This window comes from Sciurus vulgaris, assembly GCF_902686455.1.
Source record: "Sciurus vulgaris genome assembly, chromosome: 3".
Taxonomy (NCBI): domain Eukaryota; kingdom Metazoa; phylum Chordata; class Mammalia; order Rodentia; family Sciuridae; genus Sciurus; species Sciurus vulgaris.
The window spans coordinates 167,807,078-167,819,684 of NC_136463.1; the positions used below are offsets into that span (position 1 = coordinate 167,807,078).

The 12,607-nt window shown below is 40.5% G+C and overlaps 1 long non-coding RNA gene across 1 annotated transcript in view; it reads right to left on the reverse strand.

Moving 5' to 3' along the window:
- LOC306657298 overlaps positions 1-10,818 on the reverse strand; it is a 32,615-nt gene extending 21,797 nt beyond the window's left edge. Inside the window, exon 1 of the long non-coding RNA XR_013762750.1 lies at positions 10,750-10,818. This is a non-coding gene — a long non-coding RNA (uncharacterized lncRNA). The remainder of the gene's footprint in view (positions 1-10,749) is intronic.
- Between the last annotated feature and the right edge of the window lie 1,789 nt (positions 10,819-12,607).

Genomic DNA, 12,607 nt, shown 5'->3' on the forward strand with positions numbered 1-12,607 from the left:
ATAGTTACATGGACAGGCAATAGAGCATAGTCATTAAGTCATAGGCTTTGAGTTTTGTATCCAGGCTCTGCCACTTATTGTGACAGTTAACTTTATGTGTCAACTCTCCTGGTTCACAGAGTGTGTATGTTTAATTAAACAGCATTTCTGGGTATGTGTATCAGGATGTTTTCAGATGAGATTAGCATTTTAATCAGTAGAGAGGGTAAAGAAGATTGCCCTCCCCAAAGTAGATGGGCCTTATCCATTTTGCTGACGGTCTAAATAGACAAAAAGCAAAGTAAGAAAGAATTCTTCTTCTGCCTATTTTTGAGCTGGGACATAGGTCTTCTGCCTTTAAACTCAACTCAAAATGGAACTATACCACTGACTATTTTAAATCTTCAACTTGATTTTAGACTTCTCGGTCTCTATAATCACATGTGCCAACTCCTTCTTACATACACACACACACACACACACACACACACACAAAACTGTCCTGAGATAACCAATAAAAGAAATAAATATCTGGAGAACTCACACTAATATAGATGTGAGCACCAAAAAGTGTAATGCTACTGTAACAGTATCTAAAAATGTGGAAGTAGTTTTGGAATTGGGCAATGTGTAGAGGTGACTGGAAGAGTTTTGAGATGCATACTAGAAAAATCTAAGAGTGTTATGAAAGGCCTGTTACAGGCAATTCTGGTGAAGGCACAGAAAGAAAACTTGACAGCTATAAAGAAATCTTCCATCTTCTTAGTGAACATATAAGCAATCATGAATAGGATATTGATAGATATATAGAAAGTAATGGCCATTCTGTTGAGGCTTCAGACATAAATAAGGAACACATTATTGGACAATGGAAAAAGGGTTATTCTTGTTATAAGTGGCAAATCATTTAACAGACTAGATTTTTGTGCGTTGTGGAATGTAGAATTGCAAGTGATGAAATTGGATATTCAACTAAGTAGGTTTCTAAGCAAAGTGTCGAAGGCGTGACTTTGTCCCTGCCAACTGCTTTTAGTGAATTTGTCAAGAGCAAGATAAATTAAATATGGAATTGTTAAGCAAAAAGGAACCAGAATTTAAATATTTGGAAAATTCTCAGCTAATTAGTATTGCTAAAAAAATAAGGTCGCTTTTCCTGAAAAGAATACAAAGCATATGGCTGAACAATTGTTTGATAAGGAAATTAATATAGTTATGAACCATGAACCTAATCAGCCACTCCGGCAGAAATACTATTGGTTTGAACTAAAAGGGATGGAGGTAGGGTAAAATGAAGAAAGGCTGTTGGAATTCACATTGCATCAGATCAGAGAACGGTGTGTGTGTGTGAGCACAGACTATTCTTCAAGAAAAAGAAAATGACCTTAAAGGCAATTCAGAGATCACCAAGGCTGCCTCCTAGGATTCAAAGGGCGGAAGGACCTAATGAAACCTGGGTTTCATTAGGTTAAATGGTGGTCAGGTGGAGCCTTGGGGCATAAACCCACCTCTCAGAGCCTTGGGTTGTCGGCACAACCCCCACAACTGTCCAGCAGAACCATGGAGGAGACAGACCCCAGCAGATTCTGAAGGTAGGGCTGTTCCAGTGGTTCCCAAAGGCGAAGCCAAAATAAACTAAAGGAGATTATTCGCGATCCTTAAGATCTAATGGTCACCAGGCATGGTGGCACACACCTGTAATCACAGCTACTTGGAAGGCTGAGGTAGGAAGACTGCAAGTTCAAGGCCAGCCTGGACAATTTAGAGAGACCCCATCTACAAAGATCAAATGCTTTTTACCTTAGACTTGCTAGGGACTCAGAATTCCTTTCTTTCTCCCAATTTCTCCCTTTTGAAATGGGAATGTCTACCCTAAACTTGTTCAATCATTGTATTTCAGACGTATATAACTTATGTGGTTTTGGGGTTGATAATGAGGGAAAATTTTTGTCTCAGGATAAATCATACCTCAAGTCTCACCCATACCTGGCTGAGATGATATTAGATGAAGTCTGACTTTCCAGTTAATGCTAGGATGAATTTTAAGATATTTAGGGATGTCAGAATAGAATTAATATATTTCACATGGGAGAACACAAATTTTGGCTGACTAGGTGTAGAATGTTATGAACTAGATATTTGTGTCCCTAAAATTCATATATTGAAGTCCTAACGCTCCATGTGATTGTATTTAAAGGCAGGAACTTGGGGAGACCATTAGGAATAGATGTATCATGAGAGTAGTGCCCCATGATGGATTTAGAAGGGGAAGAGAGTTGACCAGAGTGCTCTCTCTCCCTCTCTTACCCCACACCCCTCTTCCTCTACATTACAAGGACACAGCAAAAAAGGTGCCATCTGCAACGTAGGAAGAGAGTTTTTGCAAGAGCCCAGACATGCTTGCACCTGGCCTCAGACCTTCATCCTCCAGAACTATGAGAAAATAAATTTCTGCTTTTTAAACCATCTAGCCGGTGGCATTTTGTTATGGCAGCCCAAACACACAGAGCCACTTAATGACTGTGTGCAACTGGAAGAGCTACTAAACTTTCTGAGACCCAGTTTTCTCATCTGTACAGTAGAAATGAGAATACCTGCCTCATACAGTTATGGGAAAACTAAATGAGAGAAAGTATAAAAAGCACAAAGCACATAATTCAAATTCTCCACCACACCTCATTTAGAAAGGTAATGAAAAATTTCATATTTATATGAAAATAAAACAAATACTGTCATTCTTCTGTTTCTTGGGGGATTGATTGCCATGGATACTAAAAATTTGCAGATGCTTAAGTTCCTAATATAAAATGGCATAGTATTTGCATATAACCTACACACATTACATGCATCTTCCTATATACTTTAAATCATCTCTATATGGCTTATAATACCTAAAACCATGTAAATGCTATGTAAATAGTTGTTATACTGTACTGGTTAGAGAATAATAATAAGAAAAAGTCTGTATGTATTCAGTACAAATGTAGTTTTTTTTTTTCCTCCAAGTATTTTCCCTCCATGGTTTATTGAGCTGCGGATGCAGAACCTGTGAATCCAGGGACCAACTGTACTTCATATAATGTTAGAATTAGATAAGGATTGAAATGATAGGGAGGGAGTATGAAAAATGGTGAAATGAGACAGACTTCATTATCCTATGTACACGTATGATTACACAAATGGTATGTATCTACATCATGCACAACCATAGAAATGAAAAGATGCACCCCATTTGTGTGCAATAAATTGAAATGCAGTCTGTAAAAATAAAATAAAATAAAAAAACAAAGAAAAAAAAACACTTTGGAAAAGAAACATTTCAAAGCAAAAGGATGGAATGAGGATTAGGAGCAGAAGCGATTGAGGTCTGAGTCATTACTTCATCATACCAATTTAGCACTTAATTGTTTTGTGCTAAATTCTTAGTATCACAAATACAGACCACATCAAGTAAAATAACCGAATGAGGAAACAATTTCACTGGGTATGAGGGGTGGGAAAGAGAATTGAAGAGAATAAAAGGAAAGGACTCTGATTCCTAAAATGCCTTAGTCTGAGAATTATTTCAAAGTAACTAGAACACTTACATTAGAAAATATGGCAGGAGGCAAAGTCAACAACAGAGAAGTTCAAAACACAAGGTAAAAAGCCGGGCATTATGGCACAGGCCTGTAATCCCAGCAGCTCGGGAGGCTGAGGCAGGAGGATCGCAAGTTCAAAACCAGTCTCTGCAATCTAATGAGACACTTAGCAACTCAGCGAGATCCTGTCTCTAATGAAATATTTTAAAAGGGTCTGGGGATGTGGCTCAGTGACTAAACACCCCTGGGTTCGAAACACACACACACACACACACACACACACACACACACACACACACACACACACACACGGCAAACCAAAAGGGGATAATTTGACAGGAGCTAAGGAAAATACGTGACAAGAAATTACAGTTACAAGGGAGCAAAACTCAGAGCAGCTAATGCTGAAGGATCAGCAGCAAGGACTTCTGCCCTGACCTTCTCTTCTCTCCTGGCCATTGTCTTGTAGGGAAATTAACCTCTCCTTAGCCACAGTGTCCCACCAGGCAGTCTCTTCAGTAGAATGCTCTTCTTGTTCTTTTCTAAATTCCCCAAATCAGCTACTGTCCTGAATTTCTGCTCAAGAGTTCTTGACAGTCTTAGCCTTCAAAGCAGCAGTTGATGATTTTTATGGACTCTTTCTGGTTTAGAGCCAGATGATTTTGAGGGGTCGTGACCATTTTTAAGAATTTACTATTCTCCTAGTAGAATTATTACGCTCATTTTTCTCCAAGACCTTTCTGACACCTTCAGTGAATGTTTTAATAATTAATTTAATAATGATTTGCCATTTGAGAAGAAATAGTAGTCTTCTCTTTTGTGTTACTTCTAGATCTTTCAAGAGTGCAAGATAGGCAGATCACTTGTATTAGCATATGAATAAAATCAATCCTCTTCTTATAATAAATCATGACAGCTATATATTTTAAAATGGCATTGATATGTGTGTATATTTGCATTGTATTTGCATATGCATTTCTAGAGAGAAAGGTCCTGGGTGATCTCTGATTTTCATGTGAATAAGGGTGATATTTAGGATAAAATAAATTTCACACAATGGAGACTGCCTGACCTCGGGCATGTCAACCTAAATCCTCAAACAATCTGAGAGAAATGTCCTGTAAAGGATACTAATATTTATTTGGAGTAACAGAGTATTGCAGGGGACTATGCATGACATCGTGACCTCCAGGCATATTCAATGAGGTTGAAGCAAGGGGCAGTTTGTAAAGGCAACGTGAGGAGGATTACATCAGATGTTTTCAAACAACAATCCTTGGCCACAATGATTAATAACAAGAGTGGCATCCATCCAAGGTTGAACTGACAGTTGCTGGGCAGATGTCCTTGCAGAAGTACTTCTTGTTTAAGCTGGTGTTGGCCTCAGTGCAAGCTTGTGGTTCTAACAGACTTTTATGATAGTTACTACCAGAAAATAAAGCACAAGAACCCTACCTTCACAGCCTCCCAGATTTATTAACCTTTGTGCTGTTGTTGTTAGGTTTGACAAAAGTGACTCCATTTTGATTTTGACAACTCTCACATTTCTGTCACAAAAGTCAGCACCATGCCTGCAGAGCCTGTTAGAGGAATCCCAGCAAAAGTTCTCTGAGGAAAGAAATACCTTTGTGACGTACAAATTTCTATGTCCATACTCTGTGTGTGACTTAACGTAATGGGTTCTCCTGTTGGTGAGTGCAAAGCCAATGAGCCCCACCAGAAGATAGAAGAATGGAGAGAGGTTGATCACTTGTAGCAAGCAAGTGCTCTCCTCAAACAAAGAAAGTGAAGGGATTTTATTGGGGATCTTATACATATTCACATAAGAAAACACATGTAGGTGTGGGCACAGTTCTGAGCATGCTCAGTTTGAGGTACACATTTCCAAGCAGGCTCAGTTGACGGTCATAAATCATATGTTCAGAAAAGAAGATGGTGAATACATTACTTGTAAGTCTCTCCAAAGAATCTTAATGAAACAAAATGGGAGAACAACTTTGAAGGCAAGATAACAGTTTTATAAAGGGGAATGGCTTTCTCCCCCTAAGTATAGGAATTTGCCCCTACAGGTGCCTGCCATTCTTAGCAGCTACCTTGTGAATCTGCTTGATTGACCACAGCAGGCTGAGCCAGGGTGGGCCTCTCACAAAGACCAGCCAGTCTCTACAATGATTAGCCTGTGAATGTAAGCTGCAGACAGACACGTGCACTCAGCAGACAAATTGGAAGGTCAAACCCAAGGCTGAGTCACATTAATGATGAACTCTAGAATCTTCATTCAGGAACTATGGTTGCTGGCAGAGACACAGGACAGCCCTCCTTTGGACTTCCCGATCACACTAAGACTTACCGAGTGAAATTCCTGGTCACCATAACACTTGATTCTTCCATAGCTTTCTCTCTAACAGTTTCTTTTCAGAGTGTTACTAGAATAAGTCCAAGCTGCCCACCACTTGAAGGTCGATTCTTAAGAGATGGGAGTTGGTGGGCAGGAATTAGATTTGCTCAAGAGCCAGTCCTGAAGAAGGAGGAGGAGGAGTCATCTCCTCAAAGCTCCACTTTGGGGGACCCAGAAGGGGAAAGGACACTGTTATAGGTAGGGAAAGGAGGATCAGGGCAAGAGGGCTACATACTGAGCAGTGTCACCATCTTTGTCATGGGTGAGCTATGCCATTAACATAGATCAAAGAACTTTGTGTCTTTCTGCAATGTCGTAGTTTATTGAATAACAACTCAGAAGTTACACTACTTTCATTGGTAGCAATTCACTGAGTATTCATGGGTCACCTGGTAGTCATAGGCCAGGCAATCACAGATTATTTTATTCCAATCTTAAGTACTAGTATCTATAACACCTAAGTCACACTTTACACAATGAGATATATACATACATATATATGTAATATATATATAATATATATATGTATGTATATGTATATTTAGAAAGGTTTAAAGTGGTCATAGTGTTTTACCTTGCCCTGAGAGCCAAGTTAAAGAGCAGATAAAAATGCGAAAGCATCACTCTAAGTGGTCAGATACAATTATGAACCAGTCAAAGAACAGGGCACAGAAGTGTCAGAGAGCAGAACTTTTTCTAGACCAGGAGTTAGATGGCAAGCAGCTTTGAAAAGGGCCATGTGGAGCGGGGAGATCAAGCTGAGCTGAAGCCCAGGGACGGGGAGCTGGAGGTCTGTTTCTTGTCGACCTTGCAGTTCACCAGATGTCTGATGATGGGTAGGGTGTGCCACCACAACACAGCCAGTCTTTGGGAGTGTCTCCTTTTATGGGTCTCACGTGAGGGTTTCTTCATTCTTTGGTCCAGTATGCTTGATAAGCTCATGGGCCTGGTTTTTCTGATGTTTTTTGACAAACTCATGAGCCTAGTTTTCTAATAAAAACCACTTAAAGGTTTTTTATGCACCCATGTATCCATGTGCTTCTGATTTAATTCAGTAAGTTCCCAGGTGATCATTATTTATGAGCACAATTTATTTGTCAGTTTGTGACTTATGGTTGTGCCAGGCAGGGACAAACAAAGTATAGAGTCATTCCACCTTGACCCTTGTACTTAAAATGGAGTAGCTCATGGCAAACTACTGCTTTGCAAAAGAGAGTAACTCAAGATTAGTCACAGTCTGAAAACTGCTCTTCTATACACCACAGAGTAGCTCAGAGCAGGACACAATCTACTCTCCACAATAAGTCACATTACTTTTAAACTTTGATATGTTTTCTATATTGGGCACAGTGACTTTTATTCTATAGCCCTATGCAAAAAATGGAAACTCATTTGTAAAGTAAGATGTGAGGAATCTGATTTAGCTTCCTGACCAAAAATAGTCTTTCCCCCTTTGGATTGAGGCTGCATGTTATTGAGATTTAGAGAATGATACCCCCATATATGGTCATTTTTGGCATACTGGGCATTTTTTCCTAAAGGAAATCAAAAGGCCTTTAAAACAGGTTCAGAATTAAGGTCCTTTGACCTTGTCAGGTTACTTCTGTCCAACCCAAGACAGGGAGAGCTTCCCTCAGGAAATCCCCTATCAGCCTTAAAACCAAACTGCAAGGGGGAACATAATTGCCTTCCAACCGCACCCTGAAATCTCATTATTGATCTCAGAAGGAAAGCCTGAGGAATGTACCCACACCTGGATGGATTCCATGACAAGATGTCCCTTGAGCTCATTCATATTCCAAAGAGAATCTTTTTATAAGTTAATTTGCCCCCCATAATAATCACTTACACCCCTTCCAGATAGTCTTCAGGCCCCATTCTCCTCCTCCCCTAGAGAAAACAAGATATAGAAGCTTCTGGATGATGATGGGGCTAGTGGGGAATCAAGCTCCTGTGATGTCCCCCACCCCTTTCTGCACTGATAAAGTCATCCACCTTTCTTCTATTTATTCTCTGTCAGCTTATTTCCCTTCGTCCTTATGCTGTCAGGATTTCAGAAGGCCAGGCACCAACATCAATCTTGGATGCTTTGTTATAAAGCACTGTCAATCAGAACTTGTATTATCAGCTCAGGAAGATTTGCTGCACAAATGAGATAGATCCAGAAGCAAAGTTGTGATAGTCAGCCTGGGAGAAGAGGTAGATAAAGACCAGGCAAGTTCTGTCCTCAGCAGGCTTGGCCTGCACTCCCCAGTGGGGGCAGGAAACAACCTAAGGAGTGAGGCAGGGTCTGGGTGGAGATGGGGGTGAGGAGATGGGGTGCCATACCACTGTCCCTTACCTGAGAGACACCAGTAAACACAACCCACACAAGGACAGTGCAGGAACCCAGGGTTCCCTAGCTGGCTGAGCACATCTGACCTAGGCCTCTGCAGGGAAAAGTTAGCCATTATAAGTTAATTGTTCACAATACTCACTTCTTCGTTCCACAACCAGAATTGTTAGGTATAGTCACAGCGTTCCTTCATGAAGGATACTTGGCAGAAATAGAGCATTCTAAACAGGTACTATTAGCTTTTAAAAATAAAAGTTGCAGAAAAGTACAGATCAGAAGTAGCCTTGTAGTATACTAATTGTAAGTCCTTTGGGTATAAACTGAGGGATGGGATAACTTGGTCAAAACGTGGGTCCCTTCCGAGTTTTCTGAGGATTCTCCATGCTGCTTTCCAGAGTGGCTGCACCAATTTGCAACTCCACCAGCAATGTATGAGTGTGCCTTTTTCTCCATATCCACGCCAACATCTGTTATTGCTTGTGTTCTTGATAATAGTCATTCTAATTGGAGTAAGATGAAATCTTAGAGTTGTTTTAATTTGCATTTCTTTAATTACTAGAGATGTTGAGCATACTACAATAACACGGTCATATCAATGTTTATAGCAGCTCAATTCACAATAGCTAGATTGTGGAACCAACCATTTGCCCTTCAACAGATGAATGGATAAAGAAACTGGTATATATACACAATGGAATATTATTCAACCATGAAAAAGAATAATATTATGGCATTTGCAGATAAATAGATGGAATTTGAGAATATCATGCTAAGTGAAATAAGCCAATCCCAAAAAACCAAAGGCTGAATGTTTTCCCTGATAAGTGGATGATGATACATAATGGGAGTCGAGGGTTGGGGGTAAGAGAAGAACGGAGGAAATGAGATGGAGGAGGGGGCAGGGGTATAAAAGATGGTGGGATGAGACAGACATCATTACCCTATGTACATGTATAATTACATGAATGGAGTGAATCTACATCATGCACAACCATACAAAAAGTTGTGCCCCATTTGGGTACAATGAACCAAAATGCAATTGTAAAAAATTTTTTAAATTTAAGAAATTCAAAAGAAATAGGCCTGTGTCTACTTTAAAAAAGAAAACCACTCTATTTAATAAAATGTCCTATCTATAGCTAATACTGAAAACCAATTCAAAATTGAGAAAGACTGAGTCCTGTAAATAAATGGAGATGAATGCTCTTTTAGTTTGACTTTTTACATTAGGTTATGAATTAAATTGAGAAGTAGAGCAATTTATCACACACCCAAAGAATATTTTTCTGCCCAATGTTACCCAAATTCTTCTGTTGACCAAGTGTTTGCTGGGAAAAGACATCAGCTCCTCAAATCCTTCTTAACTCCTGTGGTGGCCACGAGCACTGTCCAAGAACACAATGGTGCTAAATTCCTTGGCAATTATCCTCACTCCTTTCTTCCATTAATCTTGTTGCAATTTCTTTTCTATCTCCATATCCCAACCTCCATCTCCACCTTCCCACTTGACAGGAATAGTTCTGCTTACGTCTTTTCCCATGAGGATCTGAGCTTCTCTTCTGTTTTCATTCCCCTCATGTCTAGAGGGCTCCTGTGCAGCTGGCCTCATCATAAAACATGAGCCACAGGTCAGAATGGGGTAACAGTGTCAGACCCTGACCTGCGTCTCGCTCTGGCTCTGTAAACCTACCCTCAAGGCCAAATGTCATGTTTGATGTAGAAGAAGTTGCTGTGCTGCTTAGATGTCCCCGACACCATCTAACTTCATTACTTCACGCGGATGTTTTGTCCAATGTCTTCTTCCTTCTGTGAATGAGTTAACTGGGCCTGACGCTGACCATCCTTGCTCCAGAGCTTGGTCAGCCACCACCACCCTTGGCTAAATCCTCTTTCTTCCTGATGTACAGTTGCAACCCCAGGCATTCTGCACCAGCAGGATAATAAAGACACATTAGGGGAAAGAAGACCAGGGAAATTTTTGCTCTTCACTTATACAAGATTGAACCATATGAAATTGTTGCCATTTTTGTTGTTGTTGTTGTTGTTAGACTAAAGTGATCAAACAGGCCAGGTTGGGTGGCAAGCACCTGAAATCCCAGTGATTGGGAAGGCTTAGGCAGGAGGATTGCAAGTTCAAGGCCAGCCTCAGGAACTGAGTGGGACTTTATCTCAAAACAAAAATAAAAAAGGGCTGGGGACGTACCTCAGTGGTAGAACACCCCTGGATTAAAACCCCAGTACAATAAATAAATCAGTAAAAAGAAAGTGGTCAAACCAGTAATTTTGTATGCTTCAGCCCAATACATAAAGCAGCGTACTCACAGTTCCACGAAGTTGCAAAAGCCATCATGCACGATGATTATGAAAGTGAAAGGTGCCTTAAAAGATCAGTGCACTGCTCATTATGTATTAAATGCACGTAAGCAGTGCTCCTGAAGGAGTCCCATGCTCAGACTTACCCTGCCGTGTCTTCTATTTTAAAATGCTGAACGGGTGATAGAGCCCTCATCTGAGGAAATGAAGGCACCACACCCAGGTAAGCAAGGCCGATGGGAAAACATGTGAATGAAGGACGCTTTTCTTGTTTTGCTCCACAGTCCAGAGGGCTGATCCAAGAGGGTGCTTCATTGCGGTTGGTAACTCATCCAAGCGTGAACCTCAGAGAGGGCACCACCCTCCCCTGGGCCATGAGATGAGGCACTGGCCAGGGAGGTCATCCCAAGGTCCACGGGCTGAACGAGTCATGAACCTCAAGCCTGCCAACATCCACCACAGCTTCTCCGGGAGCCACATTTCCTCTTTAAACAAGGTAAGGCCCATTGGGACACAAAACTGATCTCCCTTGTCCCAGTCAACCCCTCTTAGGAACACAGATTCTCTTCAACAGATCCAACTTCCTTTAGAGGCTTTGCATTTGGTGAGTAATGGTATGTTTCTCTTTTTCTTCTCGTCTTCAAGGATCATATTCTCATTTTTACCCCCTCAGAGTTTTAAATGAGAGAGTTCTCTCCAAAATCACATGGACATCCAAGCGTACACATATGGCATTTGGGCCCTATCTCAACTGAGAATCAAGCAAAACTTAAGGTCCAAATGTCTGCAGTGAATTAAAAGTAAGGTTAAAAACTCATTCCAATAAATCAAACTTGGTTCTGCTCACTCAGGGAAAGCACCACTATAAGGTTGTACCTGTATGGCATTATATCATTATGGTCTCATTATTTCTAGATGTTTCCCAAAAATTATAGTTTTAAAATCAAAATAATATTCAAGTCCCTTTTGAAAGAAATCCTGCTTTAAAGTTGCATGTGAGCTACACACAGATAGACCCCACATGTGCATATTTGAAAGAGAGGAACACGGCTTGTCCCCATAGCTGAGAAAAATGTGGGAATACGTAGGTGTGGGTGTGGCTTAGCATGACCTCTCACCTGTAAACCAGAGGGACAAAAGGATGTCACACATAATGGGAGCCCCAAGGCTCCTAAACCTCCTTCAGTGGCACCAGTTTCAATATTCATTTTTATTTTACTTTGACAAGAATCCCTAAGAATACTGCTAAACGTCCTCTTCCTCTCCACTCTCCAAACTTCATTTCACGTCACAAATATGTTTTGGGCACCTAGAAGATACATAGCAAAGAGCTAAATTGTGATAGAAACACAAAAATGTAAGAGGTAGACATCAGCTCTGAGGAGACTAACAAACCAGAGAGGGAAATTACAAAACCCTAATTTGGTTTTTCACAGTGTGTCCTAAGAAACACATAGTTCTTGATTTCATGGTTTTTATATGGAAAAAAAAAACAAAAACAAAAACAGTCCCACAGCCAAATAGATTTGAGAACTGCAAAGTTAAACAATGTTAAATAATTTTCTTTCTTTGTCATCTTTCTCAGGCCCTTGATTTGCACTAATGTGATTTGGGCTACTGTGAGTTGTGAGGCTCTGTGTGAGGAAGCAAGATGTAGCACTTCCTGTATTATTTGATCTTGAACTCCCTTTTACACGCATCCTTTCCCACCAATTGCACTTAGAAACATTGTGTTAGTGATTAACAGCTTGCTGTCTGTCCTATTCACTTGGGTACTTGGGAAGTTTAGGGCATAGACAAGTTAGACTGTTCGGACAGGATTTCCAGAGAAGAATGAATTTAAACTGAATCCTGAGCTGGATCCTCAGATAAGAAAAGAATGTGGAAGATCCAGGGGCAGGGGTGGAGGACAGAGATTTCTCATGAGAGATGGCATGAATGCACAAAGAATTCGTCAGAAGTGAACTTGGAATATTTAGAAATCAGTGAAGGAAAGCGTCTTAC